The sequence below is a fragment of the Pinus tabuliformis genome, chromosome 1_1 (assembly GCF_031772625.1).
Source record: "Pinus tabuliformis cultivar Carrire ecotype Pingquan chromosome 1_1, CPIR1, whole genome shotgun sequence".
Taxonomy (NCBI): Eukaryota; Viridiplantae; Streptophyta; class Pinopsida; order Pinales; family Pinaceae; genus Pinus; species Pinus tabuliformis.
In genome coordinates this window covers 95427430-95454075 of record NC_142297.1, presented here as the reverse complement: position 1 = coordinate 95454075, position 26646 = coordinate 95427430, and the positions used below count along the sequence as shown (strand labels likewise).

The 26646-nt window shown below is 37.3% G+C and overlaps 1 pseudogene; it reads left to right on the top strand.

Moving 5' to 3' along the window:
* The first annotated feature begins 5986 nt into the window (after window positions 1-5986).
* LOC149211816 (ammonium transporter 1 member 2-like) lies at window positions 5987-8371 on the top strand (annotated as a pseudogene).
* Window positions 8372-26646: the final 18275 nt, after the last annotated feature.

The following is a 26646-nucleotide window of genomic DNA, read 5'->3' as shown; positions in this document are numbered from 1 at the left end:
CACCCATTCATTTATACCATCAGAAATTGTGGAAGTCCTCTTACAAGGACCATTTGTACCAAATTTGTAATGGTTTCATGGTGCCCATTTACTATTCTATTTATGACAAACCCATTTCCAGAATTTCCTATGAAGCTTCTTTTGACTTACCAGCCGTAGCAAGTTGGTTCGGGGAAGAGTATTTCACCTATATCAGAGTTTTTGGGAGTAAGGCTAGGCCACATGTCCTCCCTTTATATATCCCAGACAAGCTGTTAGCCCGGGAAATCTGCTACCAGATTATGGCCGAGAGTGTCACACAGACTCTCAAAGAGGAGAAGAAGAAAGGTTGGCCCTCTTTTCCTTTAAGAATTGGGGTTTTTACTCTGCTTAATTACAAGCATGCAGAAAAAGAAGCGACAAAACTCCAAACTTTATCCCTGGCCACTATCCCAAACAGACTCTATGATCCAAAGCAAACTGCCTACACTGCCCTAGAACAAGCAAAATTAACAAAACTTGATCATCAAGAGGATATGTTTGATGACCTGTTCGTAGGTGCCGATACAATAAGCCAAACCAAACATCTTGCCACAATGAAATACAATGATGAGGCGTTGACAGAGTTTAATAAACTTAGGGAGCAGAGGTTGCAAACTCTGCCTCTAGAGTTATTATCCACAACCCCAGCGTCTTCCTCAAGCGAGCCTGGTCGGCAACAGATACATCCACCTCCTGTTACAACTAAAGAACAGGATAAACAACAGGAGGAAAGACAGAAGAAGCTGCAGGCTGAGAAGCAAAGAAAAGAGCAAGCAGAAAGGCAGCAAAAGGCACAGAAGGAAGAAGAGCAGAGGAAGAAGAAGGAAGAAGAAAAACTGAAGAAAGAACTAGCAGATAGGCAGAAAAAGGAATTGGAGGAGCAGCAGTGGAAAACGCAGGAGGAGCAGCAGCGGAAAACACAAGAGGAGCAACAACGAAAAGCACTTGAAGAACAGCAGAAGTTAGAACAAGAAAAAGAACGGAGCAAAGCCCATACAGAGCAACATAAGCAAACCTCCATCGATCCTGAATTGATTAAACAATGGAACCAATTCGATTCCATTATCAGTGGTAAAGAAGGCTCCAAAGACACAGACGCCTCTAAAACAAGCGATGCGCCCGATACCACTTCTTCTCAGGTTCTAGGAGGAACCAGCGGCCCACCCATTTCATAGGATGTCGAGGTAATCAATAAGGACCCTTCCGATCAAATTGTTCTCCAGGTGGAAGAAATTCCTCCCCTGGATATTTTCTACAGCCCAAAGCATAGAGCCGTTATTAAGCGCTCTAAGAAAAGACGAAGGCTTGATCAACCTTCTATCTTGCCTGAGCAAACAGTCACGGGAAATATGGTCTGGAAGGAGGATTTGGATCCCTCCGATGATCTAACAAAACTGTCTCAATTCGCGGGAGCTTATTCCGCAGCAACTATCGACAAAGCATCAGAGGTAAGTCTTCTGTTGAAGACTAAGGACCATGAAATATATGCATTACAGGCAGAGGTAATTGAAGCGAAAAACAAAGCAGCACAGGTGGAAGAGCAGTTGCTGGCTCAACAGCAGGAAAACAATTTGTTAACCCAGCAACTGCAAATTGAAAGACAAAGGATAAACCAAAGTGAAACGCAGAAGGCAAAAGAATTGTCGGAGGCATTGTCACAGTTGAAAGCATCAAATGAGCTGATGATGAAATCGAAAGATGAGCGTATAGCTCAACTATCAACACAGCTCGAAGGTATCAAGAGCACACAGAATGTGAAAAATTTCAGAGCAGAGGCAACTCAAATAAATAGCGCATTACTGTCTCAGATCAGACTTCTATGTCAACAACTTGCTAAGGCTGAGCCATTATGCGAAATATCTACAACAGTGTGTGAGCAAATAGAGAAGGCCAGAAATGAGCTAGATCAGGCCGAAGATGCCATATCCGATTATCTTGAGTGGCAAGACACTGAAGAATGGAAAGCGGCGAATTTGTCCCGAATCCATGAAGCATACAAGGACATACTCTTCACGGAATGGAACATTCAGGTAATGAAAGCAGAAAGGGCGGCTTCCAGGTGTAAAATAATTGCCAGCAATATGATCGACCTAGTCAATGATACATTTTATTTGGCAAACAGGATCTCCAAGTGCACACCTGGAAGCATAACAACAGCGGATATGCTTGAACAAGCAAGTTATCATGGCTTGGAGGAACAGAGGAAGTTAATTACCGGAGTAAATACTTTAACCTCTGAAGCATATTGGCTCTTTCTAGTCAAGCCACATACTCAAAGGTATGCTCTCAAGTGTTTAGCATATGCCCTCGGATGCCTGATCCCCGACATTCAAGATGCTACATATGACGCCCAGCTAACTTCGCGTCTCAACACTCCACCAGAAGTAGAGCCAATGCTAGCGATATGTCAGCTAAGGAGTAAAGGCAAAGAACCCACCGAATGAAGCATTGCCGCCAACTGCCAGATCACCAAGAAAGATGGAAAAAACATTTATTGATGCCAATTTAATAGCTTTTCAGTTGTTTAGATATTTTAGTATAGTATTTATAGACCCTTTCATTGTTTTGGAAAGGGTCGTAAAATTTTGTAATAGACTTAAAGGCTGAAGTTTGCACTATTGTGCTTCAGTCTATATTCTTTTGTGAAACTCGACCAACGGTTCTTAATTTTGATTAGAAGGCTGTTTTACACAATTGCGCACGACTGTCTGTTGTTTGGAATGCTTTCTGATTTGAAGGAAGGACTGCGACATAGTGATTAATATACTGGATTGATCGAGCAGCTTACATGGTACTATTATCTGTATCTGTGTTCTTTCTTATTATATGAATTACTGTGTTATTATCTTTGCTATTGTTGAATGCATGTATGCGATATAACAACGAATCTTCATTCCGTTTCACTATTGAATGTTTTGGTGATTTGTTATCTCTTTCACCCATGCACGTATCAATGATATAAATGGTTAAGTGTAGTAATTCGCTATAATCGCTCTGCATAACTAATTATGCAGAGCAAATTTTAAATGGTTTAAACATCTATGCTAAAGTGTTAGAGTCATCTATATGCCTGCCTTAAAGCACAGATCATCAAACGCTACGCTTTGCCAAGTGATAAGTCCCGGGATCAGATTATAGTTATTACATTTCGCTTATAGTTTAGCTGTTCGCTTATTACCATCTTATGTCATAAGTCACTCATCCATCCCATTTACTTATAATTCTTGGGAAACTGGTCCCATTATCCCCAGTCGGAACCACTATTCCAAACGGAAAAGGAGCTGCACTAAGGTCCGGACTGGGTGGTTTCCCCAATGTTGTTGCAACGATTTTCGGGGCATCAACAGAATCTAAGAAACAATCGTCTTTGTGGCCAGATTCCACAAGCGAAACCCTTAACTGTTTTCCCGGCTTCTGCTTATGCTCACAATGATTTCCTCTGTGGGTCTTCCTTCCTGTAAGAACCAAAATCTTTGATCATGGTGGCCTTTAAGCAAAAATTAATTAGTGGGTCTGGTACAAAGTCTCATTGCAATTGATATTTATTATTTTAGAGAAAATTTAAATGATGACTAGTCATTGCTGCTTACCAGTGAGAGGGTCGACGCTTTCGCTTTAAGTAGATATGTAGGTCTGGTAAATGTTGGTATCATTTCATACCAGAGCTCTTTCCTCAAAATTGGAACTACATTTAATAAAAAATAAATTTACATTTCATTCTTTATGCCTCTCCATCAAAGATGAGGATGTTTTTTGAAACATGCATTGAATTTTACTATACTGAACATAATACTTAGTCCTGAGATAACATCAATAAGGATGAAAATATCGATGTCAATAATTTTGTACTTAGTCCTGACATAACATCGATAAGGATGAAAATAATTTTGTATGAAAGTGAAGTGAATCTTGCAATGCACATATATAAATTCATTAAGTGATCTAAAATGTGGTAGGTAGATTAATTCCCAAAAAACAATTGTTGAACTTCAGACTCTCTCAATCCTCTCTTAAGGTGATATGTGAGGAGATGCCAACCTGAAGGAAATATGCTACATGTCACTATTGGAATTGAAAAATGAAAAATTAGAAATGGAATTTCTTGAAGAGTTTCATGATTTGATTTTCTCAATCAGTGGTGTAGGCTTCTCTAAATCTATGGATCTCATTTTTGGTGCAATCAATTTTATGGAAAGACCATGCAAAGTTCACAGCGTTTGCTTAAGAAGTACTACCCAACTGTATGAATTATACAGTTTGTCAGAGCTTCATAGTGACAATGGTCTGCACTATCCACTGTGAACAAATAATGAGTAGAAATACTAAAAAGATTTATGAATAATTAAGTAAATGACATATCAAAATTGTATCTTACTTAGGACAAGCACACATAGATTTGATACAAACTGCTCATTTTTAAATAAATTCAAAACATATTAAAAATATATATTTATATATAAAGAAAGATTTCTCAACCTTTCTTTAAAATATTTCTTATTGCACTGCACTAGTGTGGCAGGTTTCACGAAGAATATGAATCAATGTTGGAGAAGAGTTACAATTGTGGAAGCATATGTTTGTGTAAAAGTTAACCAATACCCAAATTGACAATACAATTGAGATTTTAACTAATATATATATATATATAATAAGTTACACTGTAGATGTTATGTGGTTTCCAAAATTCATTATTTTCTATTTTTAATATTTTTTAGAAAAATACTTGTATTTTTTAAAGTCTATCGGCCTCTCTTTGTACCTTTCAGGACAATTGCTAGTTATAACAACTATTGAGCATTATTGGTTTTAATGATTTATTTCAATAATTAATTAACAAAAACATCTGTGATAAAAATACATTATAAGTATTAATATTTTGTGTAAATAATATATCAATAACGATATACGTCAGCAATCATTTTCGTTGTTCGCTCGAGAAAATTCGAAAACGAATATTTTTTATAATATTATTTAGATTATATTTTTGGAAACAATAACGCGTGCAAGAGTGACTATTGGACATTATTTTTGAAAGCCAAAGGCCATAAAAGTGCGCGTTATAAGCATCCTATGATTTATTTAAATAATTGACGTCACCATTATTTACTTCAACCATCATTTTTATTGTTTGCTTTAAAATAATATTATATAAATTATTTCTGGCACACTAAAGATCAAATAAGATCAACTGGTAACTTTTTATCAATATATTTGAAAGCCAAAGGCGATAGACGTGACACGTCACTATTTTCGAATTCCAGAAGCCATAAAAGTGCGAAATAATTAGGTTATGAGTCATCATGTATGATAAATTAATAAAAACATTTTTTATAAAATAAATACTAAAATGCAAATTGGCCAATACTAAAATGAGTTATGCACCCTCACGCGCCATGACAGAAAAGACAACTTGCAATAAGACGTGGGAAAATTAAGTTAACGGCCACGCAAAGACTACAAGAAAAGCAAAATAATGCAAAAGTTAACCGCGATGGCGATATAAATTGAAGAGGTCAGACAAGGAAAACTGAGAGAATGTGACAAATATTTAATAATAAAAAATTTAACTGTTTCATAAAACCATGCAATCTAATAAACGGTTTCAAGAAACATGTCTACTTACATTATATTAATATCTCTTTGTATGTTTTAAGATTTTAATAAACTCACAATTTCTTGTACAATCGCTGCAGTAATTTAGATTTCTTCTTATTTTACTAGAGATACTGCAAGCCGAACAAGCGCTTGCAAGCGTTTGCTGTTAGGTCATCTTATTATATATTTTTTTTGTTTCACCGTCCTTTCACCGCAGAAGTATGTTAGCCGGCATTTCGGACAAAATGGCGAGGCCTATGTACTATGAATCTTGATCGCAGAGGAAATATACATCTCTATATAATGGTTATAATAGACGGGAATTCTCATTGAATTCCATCACTGGTCTCGAACCGCTCCATATTCCGGTTCGAATTCTGCAGTGGAAGTTCTCATCTAGCCTGGTGGAAGCTCAATCCATGTTCTTTTTCGCCCAGTCGGTCGGGGGTTCGAATCCAAACATCTCAAAGTTCGCATTTCAGCTCTCCCAGTGCGCATTGCGCGTGGCATGTTCGACTCTCACCGGTTCGGAGCTCTCAGATCGGATTTCAGTTCTCTTGCTCTGAAAATTGGAATCCCGTCCTTCTCAAAGCTAAATTTTCAAGTTTTCCCTCTTTTAATCACGTAAATCTCAAAGCTCCTATTTCAGTTCTTCCAATTCGAATCCGGTGCCTGTAAGACCTCATATTATGTTTCTCCCCGTTCGAATCCTATCTGTAAGAGATCGTATTATACTCCTCCATGTTTGAATCCCGTTCTTTTAAAGCATGTGCTTCACTTCTTCCAGTTCCAATTTCGTCAATTTAAACCGCGTACTTCACTTCTTCCGGTTTGAATCCCGTACCTTTAAATTAAATTTGTATTTCACAGATTCGATCTCGTAGACTTTAAAGATCGCATTTCACTTTTCCCGGTTCAGATCCCATCCCTCTGAAACACGTATATCAGTTCTCCCGGTCCGAAATTTACATGTTGAGAGGTTGTCTTTAATTTCTCCAGGCTCGAATCCTTGCCCTTTAAAGCTCGTATTTCACTTCAGCTCCATTTCCGTACTCTTTAAAGTTCAAATTTCACTGATTCTTGTTGTTCAAGTTTTGTCCCTCTCAAATCTCGCATTTGACTTCTGCCGACTCGAATTCCCGGTCGCGTGATCAAACCCCGCTCATCCGCCATGTCTAGCTCCAGCTACACCTGCACAGCTCCTGAGCTGGCGGTTCTCCAGAACCTCCTCAACGGCACCGCCGGTGACTAATTCTGCAACAAGTTGCAGGCCATTTCCGACCAACTCTCGGCGACGAGCCGCGCCGTTGATACCACGTACCTGCTCTTCTCGGCCTTCCTCGTCTTCGCCATGCAGCTAGGGTTTGCCATGCTATGCGCAGGCTCCGTGCGGGCCAAGAACACCGTGAATATCATGCTCACCAATGTTCTCGACGCGGTCGCGGCCGGCATCTGCTACTATCTCTTTGGCTTCGCCTTCGCCTTCGGAAGGGGAAAGCACTCCAATGGCTTCATTGGCCATTATTTCTTCGGGCTGAAGGACGTGCCAAATGAGAACTTCCAGTACGTTTATGCATATTTTCTGTACCAGTGGGCCTTCGCCATCGCGGCCGCGGGGATCACCAGTGGATCCATCGCTGAGCGGACGCAGTTCGCGGCGTACTTGATCTACAGTTCGATTCTCACGGGGTTCGTCTACCCGGTGGTTTCGCATTGGGTGTGGTCGCCTGATGGTTGGCTCAGCGCTTCGAAAGCCAGCGGTTTGCTTTTCGGAAGCGGAGTCTACGACTTCGCCGGCAGCGGGTTCGTTCACATGGTCGGTGGGGTCGCCGGTTTATGGGGAGCGCTTATTGAGGGCCGAGGATCGGCCGATATAACCACGAGGGAAAGCCAAACGCGATCAGGGGCCACAGTGCTACGTTGGTGGTGTTGGGAACCTTTTTGTTCTGGTTTGGATGGTACGGGTTCAATCCAGGGTCATTTGCAAAGATCTTAGTGCCTTACAGTTCGGGTGGGGGTAGTTACGTGGACGGTCAGTGGACAGCGATTGGCAGGACAGCTGTCACGACTATTCTTGCTGGGTGCTCTGCGGCTTTGACAACGTTGTTTGGTCGAAGACTTCTAACAGGGCACTGGAATGTGTTGGACGTGTGCAATGGGTTGCTCGGTGGATTTGCGGCAATCACGGGCGGGTGCTCCATGGTGGAGCCATGGGCCGCTATTGTTTGTGGGTTTGTCTCGGCGTGGGTGTTGATAGGCTTCAACATATTGGCTGCCAAGATGAAGTATGATGACCCCCTAGAGGCTGCGCAACTTCACGGTGGTTGCGGGGCTTGGGGTATCATCTTTACCGCACTCTATGCAAAGGAGGAGTATGTTTTGCAAGTGTACGGGCTGTCTCCTAATGGGATCTCCTCGAGGCCCTACGGGTTATTCATGGGTGGAGGTGGGAGACTCCTAGCTGCCCATGTCATACAAATCCTGTCACCGTAGGATGGGTCACTGCCACCATGGCCCCCGTGTTTTATATTCTGCACAAGTTCAACCTTCTAAGGGTATCTAGGGATGATGAGATGGCGGGCATGGATAAGACTAGTCATGGTGGAGTTGCTTATGTATTTCATGATGGTGATGGTGACGCACAAATTCATCCCATGGGGTTCATGGTGAAGGCTTCTCCTAGCATAAGCCTTACTCCCTAATATCACTAAATTTGGCTACCACCATATTTCATGTGGTGTGGGTAACGTTGATGATTAGCTTTTGACTAAAAAACAACAAAGGTCCATGTAATGTTAAAAGTATGTTTGTAATCTTGAAATAGGTTTTGTTGTGATGTTTGGCCCTTTGGATGTTATGAATGGAAAATCGCATATAGATTTAATTTAACTAGGGATTTATTATTTTTGGAGGGATTAAAAATCGAGGTTGGGAGCTATGTGCATATTCTCAGTTTCCGTTTTATGTGACCAAGCATAGCAGGGGTTTTATGTAATGTTGTATCTTTAATTTTTGAAGAGATTAAAAAAAAAATTGATAATGAAGATTCTTTATTTTTATAAATTTATATTTTGTAAAGAGATTAAAAAAAATATTGATAATGAAGATTCTTTATTTTTTAAATTGATATTTATGTGATGTAAATTAATCGATTTCCATGGAATTTAATCTCTGTAAATTTTTTATGAGAAATTGAAAATAAAATTTACCTTTATCATAAAAATAATTGATAAAATTTGAGAAGGCCCATTCCGCAAATATTATTTTAGAATATAAAAATAAATTATACACCAATGAAGTACGGTGCGAAAAATAAAATTATTTACGACATCTCCACTGGAAATGGATATGGAAGTGGAGAATTGAGATCAAATAAGATAATGAAGGCTGCGAGGGTCAGATCCTGTTCTATATCAAGAGCCTGATCCAGCTTCTCAGTATATCCCGCTTATCTACTACCATCTATAAAAGCAGCAGAGACACTGGCATACGCAGAGTTCCTAGTTTCAGGTCCATCCATTGAAGAATAATAGCACTTGTTTAAGCACCACTCAGGAATTTCGAATGGAAGCGTCCGTCAAATTTGTGGGTTTTTTAACACTAATACCCGTAATGTTGATTGGCGGCAGAATTTTTTAGCTTTATTTGACAAGAAAATAACCTTGTAACAAGCAATTTGCCGTCAAATTCCATCCGGAACGCCACCTAAGCTTGTTCGTCGTTTAAAATTAACAGTCCGTACACAATTATGCCGTGCAACATAGAATCTGCCGTACGCAATCCGAAATTGGTGGGACTTGTACATACTCATAATTATTCAGTGTTATATAATATTCATGTAAATCATAAAAAATACTCAACGGAAAACTTTCACTGGGGTGCCATTAGAAAATGATGTAATATTTAAAAAATTAGTGGATTCTTTGGCAAATAACTATCAATTGCACCCATAGGTACAAAGAACTCTGATTAAAAAATTACTTGACCGAAAGCTTTCGCTGGGTGCCATTAAAAAATGATGCAATATTTAAATTAGTGGGTTTTGGGAAATAATTAGCAATTCAGTGAGAAGTGTAAAGGAACATTGACAGGAGGAGTGGGTAAAATCAAATTGTTCATATCAGGTCCGATCTGCCGGTAAAAAGTGGATCAAAGTCGGAGGAATTTGTATTTGGGCTAGTTTTGTTTTTTTGTTTGTTATATTTATTTAATTTTTTTTCCACTGGTTAGATTTTAATCAATTTTTTTGGTTACTATTTAATGTTTTATTTAAGAGAATTGTACTTCAAATGTAAATATGAATCTGACTAAAAAATTAAAATAATTTTTTTCTTAACAAACTACTTCTTATATTTTTTTCCAAAATTTGGTCTAAGTGGACCATAACCACCATCATCATCATTATGAACAACAACATGTATCACTTGAATTTTGTCAAAAAAAAAAAATAAAACTGAAAATCAAACAAAATGGAAAAATCACCTTCTTAGAAACTTTTCAGTCTTTATCTATAAACATTAAATAATTATTTTAATTAGTAGAGAAAACATACTATGAAATTAACATTAATGTTGACGTAAGCCTAATAATTATCCTAAATTAAAAGAAAAAATATGACATATAAATTATGAGAGTGTGTAGGTATATAATAAATATTATTTTAAAATTAAATATAAATTTATTTATTTATTATTTTAAAATTTCTAAATATTAAAAAAAAAGTATATAAAATATTGATAATGAATATAAGTATATAATAAATACTATTTTAAAATTAAATATAAATTTATTTATTTATTACCTTAGATTTATTACTTCGAGCCACTCCAATATTGTCGGGAATTTCTGGTTATTCCAAACAAAATACAGTGGAAAAATCCTCTGTTTCCACTGTTCAGAATTTTCTGATAAATTCCGAAACAACAAAAATATGAACAGAGAGTAATACTCTGTTTTCTGATAATTCAAAAACACAAGAACAAAGCATAAAATAATACTCTACTTTGCCTCAGGATCAAAAACTGATCAAAATAATACTCTGTCTTTGACACAGAAACATACTCTGTTTTTAACTCAGAAAAACAGAAAAATTCGTTCTCTGGAAACGGTGTTGCAGCAACACAGTTTTTTTCAGTTGCTGTACCTTGTGTTGCAGCAACGCTGTTCGTGGTGTTGCAGCAACGTAAATTTTTTCAGTTGTTGTTCGTGGTGTTGCAGCAACGGGGATTTTTGACGTCAAGTATTTTTCGACTTACGAGAAATTTTTTGACAAAATAACTTTTGGTGAAACAGCAACGCACATAAAGAAATTTCTATTTATGAAAATAAACTAACTAATAAAATAAGTCTTCCTCACATAGAGGGATCTTCACAAAATATTATGCTAAAGAGCATCTTCCTCTTGATAGAGGGATTACAACAGGAACGCTTCAATTCCACAAAACAACTATCTCAGAAAATTTCAGCACTGTTGTGCAATACAAAAAAAAAATTCTCTTGTTCTACACTGCTGTGTGTTACAAAAGGACTTTCAATTTATCTCATCTATATATTTCTAAACTGTTGTGTCTGCATTTTATAGTGCGGGAAAGGGTCTTCACCGCCTTAACTTGCTGATAAAGTTTCTGCTGCTCATGATTAACAGATTTGATCTTTTGCTGTATTTCTTGAGTCGGTGGTGATGAAATCTATGACCGATAAATGCTACATCGGCTCAAGGCTGGTTCTTTTTCTGTTTCAGCCGTTCTGCTCATTAATACGGTTGTTGAAAAGTAACGGTGTGGCGCTGGATCTGATCTTCTTCCTTCTGGAAACACAAAAATAATTAAAGAGTGAAAAGATGGTAATGGCGGTGATTTAAAAGATCGGGAAAAAATGTGGGGCGCCGGATCACGACAAATGAATAAAGTAGCTGCTGCTGTTCTGTTCACTGCAGTTGAAATTATAATTTCAACACTCCCCTTTAATTTCAACTGCTGGGTTATCAGTCATACCCAGAAGTTTCCTTAAAAACTCAAAACTTTTCTGATCCAATGGCTTTGTCAGAATATCTGCAACCTGTTCCTGAGTCCTGCAATGTTGTAAAATGATTTCTCCATTGTTCACCAATTCTCTGATGTAGTGAAACTTTGTGTCTATGTGTTTTGTTCTCTTGTGGAATACAGAGTTCTTGGATAATGCAATAGCTGAGCTATTGTCACAAAAAATAACTGTTGCTGTTGCCTGCTCCTGGCATAGACTTCTCAACATTCTCCTCATCCAAACCGCTTGACATGCTGCTGCTGTAGCTGCCACATACTCTGCTTCTGCTGTAGACAATGCCACAATTGGCTGTTTCTTGGAAGCCCATGAAATGACTCCTGAACCTATGTGAAAAATGTAACCAGATGTGCTTTTCCGGTCATCTACACTTCCAGCCCAATCACTATCTGTGTATCCAACTAAATCTGAACATTCTGAAACAGTATAAAATATGCCATACCTTTTTGTACCTTTAACATACCTCAAAATTCTCTTTGCTGCCTGCCAATGTGTTTCTTTTGGCTTCTCCATGAATCTGGAAATTAAACTAACAGCATACATTATGTCTGGCCTAGTTGCAGTCAAATACATGAGGCTGCCAACTATGCTCTTGTACACACTAGGGTCAAAATCTTTGCTGCTGTCCTCTTTGCTGAGTTTTAATCCCATCACTGTGGGAGTGATTGCTGTCTTGCTGTCCTGCATGTTAAATCTGCTCAACACTTCATTTACATATTTTGTCTGTGAAATAAAAATTCCATTTTTATTTTGATCTACTTCTATTCCTAAGAAGTATCTCAGCAAACCCATGTCAGTCATCTCAAATTCTTCTTTCATGACTGATTTGAAATTTTCAATGAGGTAGTCATCATTACCTGTAAAAATCACATCATCAACATATAACACAACAATTAAAATTTTACAGTCCTTTTCTTTGATGTAAACAGTGGGTTTTCCCTCACACTTCTCAAATCCGTTCTCCAGTAGATAGGAATCTATCCTACTGTACCATGCTCTTGGTGCTTGCTTCAGCCCATAAAGAGCTTTCTTCAATCTGCACACTTTGTGCTCTTGGCCTTTCTTCTCATAGCCTAGAGGTTGCTCGATATAAACCTCTTCCATTAATACTCCATTCAAGAATGCTGACTTCACGTCCATTTGGTAAACTTTCCATTTGTTTTGTGCTGCTATGGACAGCACTGCTCTTACTGTTTCCATTCTTGCAACCGGTGCGAAAGTCTCCTCATAATCTCTCCCATATTGCTGCTTGTATCCCTTGACAACAAGTCTTGCCTTATGCCTTTCTATCTTGCCTTCAGCGTTACTCTTGGTCTTGTAGACCCATTTAACTCCAATGACTTCTTTACCTTTTGGTAGATCAACTAAATCCCATGTCTTATTTCTTTCTATGGCATTCATCTCCTCATCCATAGCTTTTATCCATTTCTTATCTTTAATTGCATCTTCGAAATGAACAGGGTCATCAACATGAAAATACAAAGCAAATAGGGAATTCATTCCTTCATCATAAATATCACTTAAATTTCTGAATTTCTTACCTCTTTCATTCGGTGTGCAAGTGCTTGTAGATGCACTTGAATTTCCTCCTTGTGGTGTGCTTGGAGAAGCACTCTCATTTCTCCTCAAGGGCGTCTTTTGCTGTTCTGTTGTTGGCGCTGCTGTTTGGGGATGTGTTTCAGCCAACTCCTCATCATCATCATCATGAGACAAAAAGTTTTTAACATTAACTGTTTTCTCTATGCTTCCATCCCAAGCTTCCTCTTCAATAAATTGAACATCTCTGCTCACAAAAAACTTCTTGGTGGATGGGATATATAACCTGTAAGCTTTGGATTCTTCACTGTATCCAATGAAAATACATTTCTCCCCTTTGTTGTCCAATTTCTTCCTTAGCTGATCTGGAATGTGTGCATAAGCCACACAACCAAAAACTTTCATGTGAGTGACTCCTTGCTTTCTCCTACTCCATGCTTCTTCTGGCACTTTGTTCATCACTGCTTTTGTAGGACATCTATTCAAAATATATACTGCACAGTGTACAGCTTCAGCCCAATAATCATTTGGCAAATGCTTTGCCTTCAACATGCTCCTCGCCATATCCATGATTGTTCTGTTTTTTCTTTCAGCAACTCCATTTTGCTGCGGGGTGTACCTTGCTGTAAATTGCTTATGAATTCCATTTTCTCTGCAAAAATGTAAAAATTCTTTGGAGATATACTCACCTCCTCTGTCAGTTCTCAAAACCTTGATACGCAGCCCACTCTGATTTTCTACAAGTGCTTTGAAATTTTGGAATTTTTCAAACACTTCACTCTTATTCTTCAGAAAATAAACCCAAGTCTTTCTAGTAAAGTCATCAATAAATGTTAGAAAATATTGGCTGCCTGCAAGTGATGGAGCTTGCATCGGTCCACATAAATCTGAATGGACAATTTCTAAGGGTGCTTTTGCCCTTATGCTTTTCCCAGTTGGAAAACTTTCTCTGTGTTGTTTTCCCAATATACAACCTTCACAAAGGCTGTCTGGCTTTTCTATCAATGGTAATCCTCTTACCATTCCTTTTCTACTCAACAAATTAAGACCTCCAAAGTTGAGATGTCCAAATCTCAAATGCCACAACCAATTTTCATCCTTTGGTACACTTTGGAGAGCCTCTTGTGTCACTGCTGCAATTACTTCTTTATTTTTCAGATCTGCTCTTATTCTGAGAGGGAACATCCTGTTCCTTGTCATCTTCACTTCAGCAATACAACGTTTGCTGGGTAATCTGTCTATGATGGTGCATACATAATTCTCAAAGAAAACATTGTAACCCTTCTGAACAAGCTGTCCAATACTCAAGAGATTACACTTCATTCAAGGAACATAATAGACATCTGCTATGGTTTTCTTTTCACCTTTCTTTGTAAATATTTTAACTTCTCCTTTTCCCATAACAGAAATTTTACTATCAGTCCCAAGTGTGACTTGTGACTGCACACTCTGATCTAAAGCAGAAAACAGGGCTATGTTTCCTGTCATATGGTTGCTGCAACCAGAATCTAGAAACCATATATCTTCACTGTTTGTTTCAGCCATATTACAAACTAACAACACATTATCTTGACTGATATTTTCTCTAGTGATATTTGCACTAGATCTATTACTCATATCATGCTGCTTTTTCCTACATTCATTTGCATAGTGCCCATATTTTTTACAATAATAACATTGGACATTGGATTTTTCATACCTTTGTCCTTGAGCATGATGTTGTCCACTTTGCTGACTGCTGCCATGGCCTTGGTTCTGATTTGGATTGCTGCCTCTTCCTTGAACATTTGCTAGATTGTTTCTTCCGCCTCTATATTGGGTTCTTCCTCTTCCTCTCTTGTTTCCTCTGCCTTGACCTCTTCCTCTTCCAAATGACATCTGGGTCTTGAAGGCTTGCTCTAGAGATGAGTTTTCATTTCTACTCAACCTCTGCTCATGTGTTATCAGTGATGCATGAAGTTCATCAACTGAAAAATTTGAGAGATCCTTTGTCTCTTCTATGGTGGTGACAATCACATCAAACTTTGAGGGTAGACACCTCAATAGTTTCTCCACAATCCTCCTTTCTTCAAGAGTTTCTCCATGAGACCTTATCTGAGTGACCAAACCAATTGCTTGTGTGAAGAATGAGTCAATATTGTCTGACTCCTTCATACGCAAGTTCTCAAAATCTTTCCTCGGCAACTGTAGTTTTGTTGTCTTAACTTTCTCCATGCCTTGATAGGCTGTCTTGAGAGTTTGCCATGCTTCTCTGGATGTATTGGCTGCTACTATCCTCGGAAACACACTCTCATGCACTGCTTGATATAAGAATACAAGGGCTTTTGAGTCCTTCTTCTTATTGCTCTTCAACAACTCTTTCTCTGCCTGAGTTAATCCAATAAACTCTTCTTCATTTGCTGGCTCTTCAAAACCATATTCAACAAGTTCCCATAAATCTTGTGAGGAAAACACGGCTCTCATGGTTATTGCCCAGTAGTCATAATTTTTCCCATTGAACTGTGGGAGCTGGGTATTAAACATACCCACGCTGGTGCTGGCCATTCTTGCAATACTTGACTTGACAGCGTTTTTGCTCTGCTGGATAATTTGCTGCAGCAACAAATCTTCTTTCAGCTTCTTTGATGTCTTCAAAGAGCCTGGACAAGCTCTGATACCATGTCGGGAATTTCTGGTTATTCCAAACAAAATACAGTGGAAAAATCCTCTGTTTCCACTGTTCAGAATTTTCTGATAAATTCCGAAACAACAAAAATATGAACAGAGAGTAATACTCTGTTTTCTGACAATTCAAAAACACAAGAACAGAGCATAAAATAATACTCTACTTTGCCTCAGGATCAAAAACTGATCAAAATAATACTCTGTCTTTGACACATAAAAATACTCTGTTTTTAACTCAGAAAAACAGAAAAATTCGTTCTCTGGAAACGGTGTTGCAGCAACACAGTTTTTTTCAGTTGCTGTACCTTGTGTTGCAGCAACGCTGTTCGTGGTGTTGCAGCAACGTAAATTTTTTCAGTTGTTGTTCGTGGTGTTGCAGCAACGGGGATTTTTGACGTCAAGTATTTTTCGACTTACGAGAAATTTTTTGACAAAATAACTTTTGGTGAAACAGCAACGCACAGAAAGAAATTTCTATTTATGAAAATAAACTAACTGATAAAATAAGTCTTCCTCACGTAGAGGGATCTTCACAAAATATTATGCTAAAGAGCATCTTCCTCTTGACAGAGGGATTACAACAGGAACGCTTCAGTTCCACAAAACAACTATCTCAGAAAATTTCAGCACTGCTGTGCAATACAAAAAAAAAATTCTCTTGTTCTACACTGCTGTGTGTTACAAAAGGACTTTCAATCTATCTCATCTATATATTTCTACACTGCTGTGTCTGCATTTTATAGTGCGGGAAAGGGTCTTCACCGCCTTAACTTGCTGATAAAGTTTCTGCTGCTCATGATTAACAGATTTGATCTTTTGCTGTATTTCTTGAGTCGGTGGTGATGAAATCTATGACTGATAAATGCTACGTCAGCTCAAGGCTGGTTCTTTTTCTGTTTCAGCCGTTCTGCTCATTAACACGGTTGTTGAAAAGTAACGGTGTGGCGCTGGATTTGATCTTCTTCCTTCTGGAAACACAAAAATAATTAAAGAATGAAAAGATGGTAATGGCGGTGATTTAAAAGATCGGGAAAAAATGTGGGGCGCCGGATCACGACAAATGAATAAAGTAGCTGCTGTTGTTCTGTTCACTGCAGTTGAAATTATAATTTCAACAAATATAACCAATATCTCATCCATTTTCGATTTAGAAAACAACATGATTGGAGCTTAAAGATTTTCAATTTGATAATATAGCGCATCATCGTACACCATTCAACATCTAGATTTGGTGCCCCAAAGCGTAGCCCAAACAACGGGGCCAGAAAGGTAGAGGGATTTCATGATAATTTCGATGAATACACCGAGACAGGACACTAAAGAGATGTGTGCGCAGGTAGCTAACCATCAGAAAACATAATGCTTGTTTTTTCTGAAAGAGATTAAAATTTTTCTTTTCGGCATTCAATTTGAGCCTATCACAACAATAATCATCATCTCTACAACTTTGTCATCATTTTGGATCGTGTACATCTAGATTTGGTCCAAATTTCCTTTCGCTTCCTTTATTTTTTTGAGACAGAGTGAGGTGAATTAACCTTCGGAGGACTTTGCATTACGTGGATCGACACAAGTTCCAAATTTTTCCGCAAATTTGACCTGTTCATTTCCAAAGTTACATGTCTTATTTGCAGATAATTTGTTGTCCTTTAAATCTTAACGGTGTAATCTTTCTTTGGTAAAAAAATGTATTTCTTTGGTAAGAAAATGTATTTAGATTGGTGAAATATTTCTTTTTATAAAGCTTCCTTGAAAATTTACACTTGAGAACTTATTTTGGTGAAAAAATTATTTAAGCATTTTATGGAGAAATTCACATTTTTTGTTGGTAATTTTCTGGTAAATTCCAAAACAAAAGACTGAACACAGAGACAATGCTCTGTTTGTCTCCAGGATCTTAACATAGGGAAGCAAAAAAATTTTCCCTAGAGAACAGAGTTTCAACAACACACATAAAACTTTCTATTCATTAATAAACTCCCTGTTACATATTTCTTCCTCTCTCTCAGAGGGATTCAACAAGAACATTTCAACAAAAAAAATTACATCTTACATTTACTGTTGTAAAGAAAAATTTCTTTTACATGTGTTGCTGCCCATTACATTTAGTTTGCCGCTGCATTTTTCATACTGTGTGAAAAACTTCTACATTCCCGAGCTGCTATGTTCTAGTTTTTTTTTGCATCCTCGCACTGTTGTGCGTATATCCTCTTCACACTACACAACTTGCATTACTCTTCATATGTGATAACAAAAAGCATTACAATTTTTTTTAACAAAAAAGGACTACCAAAATAAAACATTACAATATTACATGCCGTAAAAAAAATAAACTTAAAGACTTTTACCTACTATCTACGACCATGATAAATTCATTAAATGCCTTAATGATAAAATCGGCGGTCAAACCAATTTTTTTTTTTACTCCACGCAATCTCCATGCCCTGCAGACCTGTACGCAGCTTTGACTTGATCGACGGCGGACAGTCATCCTCGCAATCGGACGAATATCGCTTGCCCAAACTGAACGAGCGTTACGTCCCGATAAAAAGTGGTTTTGCAGAGAGTACAGTGGACGCGTGGCAGATTTTTATTGCATCGGGGGCGATTGAAGGAATACCACTCCTTCCGCAAAAGCGGTCCGATGGAGTCTGGGTGGTTTTCAGCTGAATTAATGCGCAGTTGAAATTAATATTTCAACACTCCCCTTTAATTTCAACTGCTGGGTTATCAGTCATACCCAAACACTTCCTCAAAAATTCGAAGCTTTTCTAGTCCAATGGCTTTGTCAGAATGTCTGCTACCTATTCTTGAGTCCTGCAATGTTATAAAACAATTTCTCCATTGTTTACCAATTCCCTGATGTAATGAAACCTTGTGTCAATGTGTTTCGTTCTCTTATGAAACACCAAATTTTTGGATAATGCAATAGCTAAGCTATTGTCACAAAAAATTACCGTTCCTTTTGTCTGCTCTTGGCCTAACTGCTTAACATTATTCTCATCCAAACTGCTTGACATGCTGCTGATGTAGTTGCCACATATTCAGCCCCTGTTGTAGATAACACTACAATAGGCTGTTTCTTAGAAGCCCATGAAATAGCACTTGAACCCATGTGAAAAACATAACCAGATGTGTTTTTCCGATCATCTACACTTCCATCCCAATCACTATCAGTGTATCCAATTAAATCTGAACATTCTAAAGTAGTATATAAAATGCCAAACCCTTTTGTACCTTTAACATACCTCAAAATTCTTTTTGATGCCTGCCAAAGTGCTTCTTTTGGCCTCTCCATGAATCTGGAAATTAAACTAACATCAAACATTATATCTGGCCTAGTTGCAGTCAAATACATTAGGCTGCCAACTATGCTCTTATACAAACTAGGATCAAAATCCTTGCTGCTGTCCTCCTTGCTGAGTTTTAATCCCATCACTGTGGGAGTGATTGCTGCCTTGCACTCTTGCATATTAAATATTTCCAACACTTCATTTACATATTTTGCTTATGAGATAAAAATTCCATTTTCATTTTTATCCACTTCTATTCCTAAGAAGTATCTCAGCAAACCCATGTCAGTCATTTCAAATTCTTCTTTCATGACTGTTTTGAAATTTTCAATAAGATAAACATCATTGCCTGTGAAAATAACATCATCAACATATAACACAACAATTAGAATTTTACCATCTTTTTCTTTGATGTAGAGGGTGGGTTCTCCCTCACATTTTTCAAATCCATTCTCCAGTAGATAGGAATCTATCCTACTGTACCACGCTCTTGGCGCTTGCTTCAGCCCATAAAGAGCTTTCTTCAATCTGCACACTTTGTGCTCTTGGCCTTTCTTTTCATAGCCTAGAGGTTGTTCAATGTAAACCTCTTCCATTAACACTCCATTTAGGAATGTTGACTTCACGTCCATTTGGTAAACTTTCCACTTGTTTTGTGTTGCTATGGACAACACTGCTCTCACAGTTTCCATTCTTGCAACCGGTGCAAAAGTTTCCTCATAGTCTCTCCCATACTGCTGCTTGTATCCCTTGACAATAAGTCTTGCCTTGTGCCTTTCTATCTCCCCTTCAGCATTACTCTTGGTCTTGTAAACCCATTTAACTCCATTGACCTCTTTACCTTTTGGTAGTTCAACCAAATCCCACGTCTTGTTTCTTTCTATGGCATTGATCTCCTCATCCATAGCTTCTATCCATTTCCTATCCTTAATTGCTTCTTCGAAATGAATAGGGTCATCAACATGATAATATAATGCAAACAAAGAATTCATACCTTCATTTTCTGCCTCTTGCTCATAAATATCACTTAAATTTATGAACTTCTTACCTCTTTCATTTGGTGTACAAGTGCTTGAAGAAGCACTTGAATTTCCTCCTTGTGGTGTGCTTGGAGAAGCACTTTCATTTCTCCTCAAGGGTGTCTCTGCCCTTGTGTTGGCGCTGCTGTTTGAGGATGTATTTCAGCCATCTCCTCATCGTCTTCATCATGAGACAAACAGTTTTTAACGTTCACTGTTTTCTCTATGCTTCCATCCCAAGTTTCCTCCTCAATGAACTGAACATCTTTGCTCACAAAAAACTTCTTGGTAGATGGGATATACAACCTGTAAGCTTTGGATTCCTCACTGTATCCAATGAAAATACATTTCTCCCATTTGTTGTCCAACTTCCTCCTTAGATGATCTGGAATGTGTGCATAAGCCACACAACCAAAAACTTTCATGTTGGTGACTCCTTGCTTTCTCCCACTCCATGCTTCTTCCGGCACTTTGTTCATGACTGCTTTTGTAGGACACCTATTCAAAATATATACTGCACAGTGTACAACTTCAACCCAATAATCATTTGGAAAATTCTTTGCCTTTAACATACTCCTCGCCATGTCCATGATTGTCCTGTTCTTCTTTTCAACAACTCCATTTTGTTGCGGGGTGTACCTAGCTGTAAACTGCTTATGGATTCCATTTTCTCTACAAAACCGTAGAAATTCTTTGGAGATATACTCACCTCCTCTATCAGTTCTCAGAACTTTGATATGCAGCCCGCTTTGGTTTTCTACAAGTGCTTTGAAATTTCGAAATTTTTCAAACACTTCACTTTTGTTCTTTAGGAAATAAACCCAAGTCTTTCTGGTGAAATCATCAATGAATGTTAGAAAATATTGGCTGCCTGCTAGTGATGGAGTTTGCATCGGTCCACATAAGTCTGAGTGGACAATCTCTAAGGGTGCCTTTGCCCTTATGCTTTTCCCTGATGGAAAACTTTCTCTGTGTTGTTTCCCCAAGATACAACCTTCACAAAGGCTGTCTGGTTTCTCTATCAATGGTAATTTTCTTACCATTCCTTTTCTGCTCAACAAGTTAAGACCTCCAAAGTTGAGATGTTCAAATCTCAAGTGCCACAACCAATTTTCATCCTTTGGTTGGCTTTGGAAAGCCTCTTGTGTCACTGCTGCTATTACTTCTTTATTTTTCAAATCTACCCTTATTCTGAGAGGGAACATCCTGTTCCTCGTCATCTTAACTTCAGCAATACATCTTTTGCTGGGTGCTCTATCCATGATGGTGCATACATCATTCTCAAATAAAATATTGTACCCATTTTGAACAAGCTGTCCAATACTTAAGAGGTTACATCTCATTCCAGGAACATAATAGACATCTTTTATGGTTTTCATTTCTCCTTTCTTTGTAAATATTTTTACTTCTCCTTTTCCCATAACAGAAATTTTACTATCAGTCCCAAGTGTGACTTGTGACTTCACACTCTGATCTAAAGCAAAAAACAGGGCTATGTTTCCTGTCATATGGTTGCTGCAATCAGAGTCTAGAAACCATATATCATCACTGTTTGTTTCAGCGATATTACAAGCTAACAACACATTATCTTGGCTGATATTTTCTCTAGTGATATTTGCACTAGATCTATTACTCATATCATGCTGCTTCTTCCTACATTTATTTGCATAATGCCCATACTTTTTACAATAATAACATTGGACATTGGATTTTTCATACCTTTGACCTTGAGCATGATGTTGTCCACTTTTTTTACTATTGCCTTGGCCTTGGTTCTGATTTGGATTGCTGCCTCTTCCTTAAGGATTTGCTGGACTGTTCCTTCCACCTCTGTTTTGGCTTCTGCCTCTTCCTCTCTTGTTTCCTCTGCCTTGACCTCTTCCTCTTCCAAATGACATCTGGGTCTTGAAGGCTTGCTCTAGAGACGAGTTTTCATTTTTACTCAACCTCTGCTCATGTGTTATCGGTGATGCATGAAGTTCATCAAGTGAAAAGTTTGAGAGATCCTTTGTCTCTTCTATGGTGGTGACAATCACATGGAACCTTGAGGGTAGGCTCCTCAATAGTTTCTCCACAATCCTTCTTTCTTCAAGAGTTTCTCCATGAGACCTTATCTGTGTGACCAGACCAATCACATGTGTGAAGTATGAGTCAATATTGTTTGACTCCTTCATGCACAAGTTCTCAAAATCTATCCTCAGCAACTGTAGTTTAGCTGTCTTCACTTTCTCCATGCCATGATAGGCTGTCTTGAGAGTTTGCCATGCTTCTTTGGATGTCTTGGCTGCTGCTATCCTTGGAAACACACTCTCATGCACTGCTTGATATAAAAATACGAGGGCTTTTGAGTCCTTCTTCTTATAGCTCTTCAACAGATCTTTCTCTGCCTGTGTCAAGTTATTAAACTCTTCTTCATCTGCTGGTTCTTCAAATCCATCTTCAACAAGTTCCCATAAATCTTGTGAGAAAAACAGGGCTCTCATGGTTATTGCCCAATAGTCATAGTTTTTCCCATTAAACTGTGGGAGCTAAGTATTAAAAATACCCATGCTAGTGCTGGAGCCAGCCATTCCTTGCACTCTTCAAAATACTTGACTGTGTTTTTCAGAAATAACTGACTGTCTTCAACAGCAACACAAAAAAAACTTGAGAAATACCTTTGAATCTTTCTTGACTGAGTTTTCACTCTGCTGGAGAAGCTGCTGCAGCCAGAAACCTTCCTTCAGCTTCTTTGACACCTTCAAAGAGCCTGCACAAGCTCTGATACCACTGTTGGGAATTTTCTGGTAAATTCCAAAACAAAAGACTGAACACAGAGACAATGCTCTGTTTATCTCCAGGATCTTAACACAGGGAAGCAAAAAAAAATTTCTCCAAAGAACAGAGTTTCAACAACACACATAAAACTTTCTATTCATTAATAAACTGTCTGTTACATATTTCTTCCTCTCTCTTAGAGGGATTCACCAAGAACATTTCAACAAAAAAAATTACTCTGTCTCCTCCTGAGATTTTACACTGCTGTGTGTAAAAATCTCTTTTACATTCACTGCTGTAAAAACAAAATCTTACATTTACTGCTGTAAAGAAAATTTTCTTTTACATGTGTTGTTGCCCATTACATTTCGTTTCTTCAACAAAAAAAAATCTTCATGCTGCTGCATTTTTCATATTCACACTGCTGTGTGAAAAACTTCTACATTCCCGAGCTGCTCTGTTCTAGTTTTTTTTCATCTTCGCACTGTTGTGCGTATATCCTCTCTCACACTACACAACTTACATTACTCTTCATATGTGATAACAAAAAGCATTACAATTTTTTTTTTAACAAAAAACGACTACCAAAATAAAACATTACAATATTACATGCCGTAAAAAAAAAAAAAACTTAAAGACTTTTACCTACTATCTACGACCATGATAAATTCATTAAATGCCTTAATGATAAAACCGACGGTCAAACCAAATTTTTTTTTTACTCCACGCAATCTCCATGCCCTGCAGACCTGTACGCAGCTTTGACTTGATCGACGGCGGACAGTCATCCTCGCAATCAGACGAATATCGCTTTCCCAAACTGAACGAGCGTTACGTCCCGATAAAAAGTGGTTTTGCAGAGAGTAAATGGACGCGTGGCAGATTTTTATTGCATCGGGGGCGATTGAAGGAATACCACTCCTTCCGCAAAAGCGGTTCGATGGAGTCTGGGTGGTTTTCAGCTGAATTAATGCGCAGTTGAAATTAATATTTCAACATTTTTCATTCCATATATAATTCAGAAATCCACCAAATATTTCCATTTTTCATTCCATATCTAATTCAGAAATCCGCTAAATGTAGCTTAAGATTGTTAAGGTTTTTGTTTTAACAATGCCCTCAGTGAATGCCGCAGTTAAAAACAGTAATTAAGGTTTTTGTTTTAGCAATGGCCTCAGTGAATGGCGCAGTAAAAAACAGTAATTAAGGTTTTTGTTTTAGCAATGGCCTCAGTGAATGCCACAGTAAAAAACAGTAATTTGGAACGTGGAGTCTGATGCATCTTGATTTGCGAGACAGTTCCTTGCATGGAAGCATTCCAAGTCCATTTGGATAGTTGAAGGATCTCCAGTATCTTAGCTTGGGTGAAAACAAACTTACCTGGGAGATCCCATGATTAATAGGTCAAATATATTTAATTGTATTCTAATGTCTTTACGCAAAAAAAAATTCCAACAAATTTAACAATCCTCAAACAAATAACACATCTTCGGCTCAACAATAATAAACTTAGAGGGCATATTCTTCAAGGCTTTGCACTTCTAACAATTTTAACTATATTCAATTGCCATATAATAATTTATGTGGAAAATTACTAGTCTTTCCAACAGTGAGATATCTTGTGATAGTTTAACTAGAAATAAGTTTCTAACTCTTGCATGCGTGGACTTCCACCATTACAACCACTGGATTAGAATGGTGTTTCTCTTTTGTATTACAACCACTGGATTAGAATGGCATTTCTCTTTTTTATGAAATTGTAACTATCACTTTTGTAGCTATAGTCTTTGTAGTTTTAGTTATTTTCCAGTGTACAAGATGGTAGATACACTCTTCTGTTGTTTAGGGTTATCACATTTACAAATGTTCGAGTTCAACTAACTTATGAAAAGGTATTAGAGGTACTGGAAACTTTAGTGCAACCAATTATAAATATTGGAGTTCAACTAACTTATGAGAACGTGGTTAAAACTTAAAGCTAGGAGAAACTTCAGTGCAACCAATTACAAATATTGGAGTTCAACTAATGTAAGTCTCACTTTACCAACCATCAATGTTATATAAAGCTGACTCAAAACGCTATTTAAGTTTAAGTTTTTAAGATGTAAGAGTTCATGCAAGGTTATATATCTATATTTTTATTTTTATTAGTATTCTTTACACTACATACAAATTTCTACTAACTAATTAACTAACCCATGGTAATATTAAACTTCTCATTAAGGCTATAGGGTCATGGTTCCTCAAGATCCAAAACTTACAACCATAAGTCTTAAAATCACATTTAAATGATAGAGTCTTTAGTGGGGTAAATAATATCAATATTTACAAACCACAATTTCCAATAAGCTAATTGTTCATTCTATTGCAGTTAAGAGCATTTAAGAGTGACTAATTTGATTTTGTTCTAGATAATATGCCTATGAATTCTTTGGTAAAACAAAGGGAAGAAAAACAAGATAATTCAACTTCTAAAAAGTGGTTTCCAATTATTATGAATTCATATGTGAGCTAACAATTACAACATTTCACCTAACCAATTTTCCTTCTGTGGATTTTTACTTCAATGGAACCATCATGCTTATTCTTTGAGATATCTCCAAAAACACATTGGTTGCAAATCCTAAATTTACTTAGTCATTTTTATAGACAATTCATAGATGTAATTAGCTACAACCATTGAAGTATTATGTCAAACAGTTTGCAAGCATGAAATGTACAGCCATTGAGGCATTTTGTCAAACACTTACAACCATAACCCTTAAGGCGATTTCACCAAAATTAACTAACATGAATCTAAAATTCCATAATTTATTTTTTCTTTGTCAGTAATTCCAAGAAGTGAACCTAATACATAAGTAGAACTGTCATCCATCTTGATTGCTGCATATACAAAAATTTAGGCACATAATGATTATAAATATTTAATAATTTTTACAAATAGCTCGCAGTGATGTAGCTACAACCATTGGGAATTTTGAACAACGGTTAACAGTCACAAAACAAGCTGCTAACTATTAAACTATCAAACAAGCAGTCACAAGTTTATTAAACTATCAATGTATTAACCATTGATACTTTCAAATAATAATTCCAAGTTTATATAACAGACTAATTTCATAAAAAGAGATTACCAGGTAAATCACAGCTACAAAAAAATCAGTAAGACAAACCACCAGGCAGCAACAACAAATTCGTAAAATATAGAAGATTACAGAACTGGATTATGAAACTCTGTTTTTTGAAATCAAAGTTGGGGCAACATGGCCATAAGGCACAGATACCCCCTGAAGTTAAAATAAATCGAAATAGAAATGCTCAGAAATGCGATTATTTAAAACCACAACCAAAAAAAATTCATAATATCTCATTTATCTCTTTTGTCAAACATATACTCTGAAAACTTATCTATAGTTGTAAAAAGAGAAGAAAAACCCAAATTTGTGCTATTAACATGTTTTCATAAAACTCATGGAAGCCCGAGCCATTAAGACATGATGTAAATCAACTTGCAATGAAACTGTACAAAAAAAACTTACATAAAATACACTACAGTTATTGAAAAATTACTTCAACATTTATTGTGCGGCATTTGATATACATCTAAGTTTCAGTCAACAACCAGATAAGAGAAACCATGTAATGAACTACAAAACGAAACACAATATAATGTTGTCAACATACCTGGCAGTGAATTTATACAACTCAAAAAATGGGAGTAT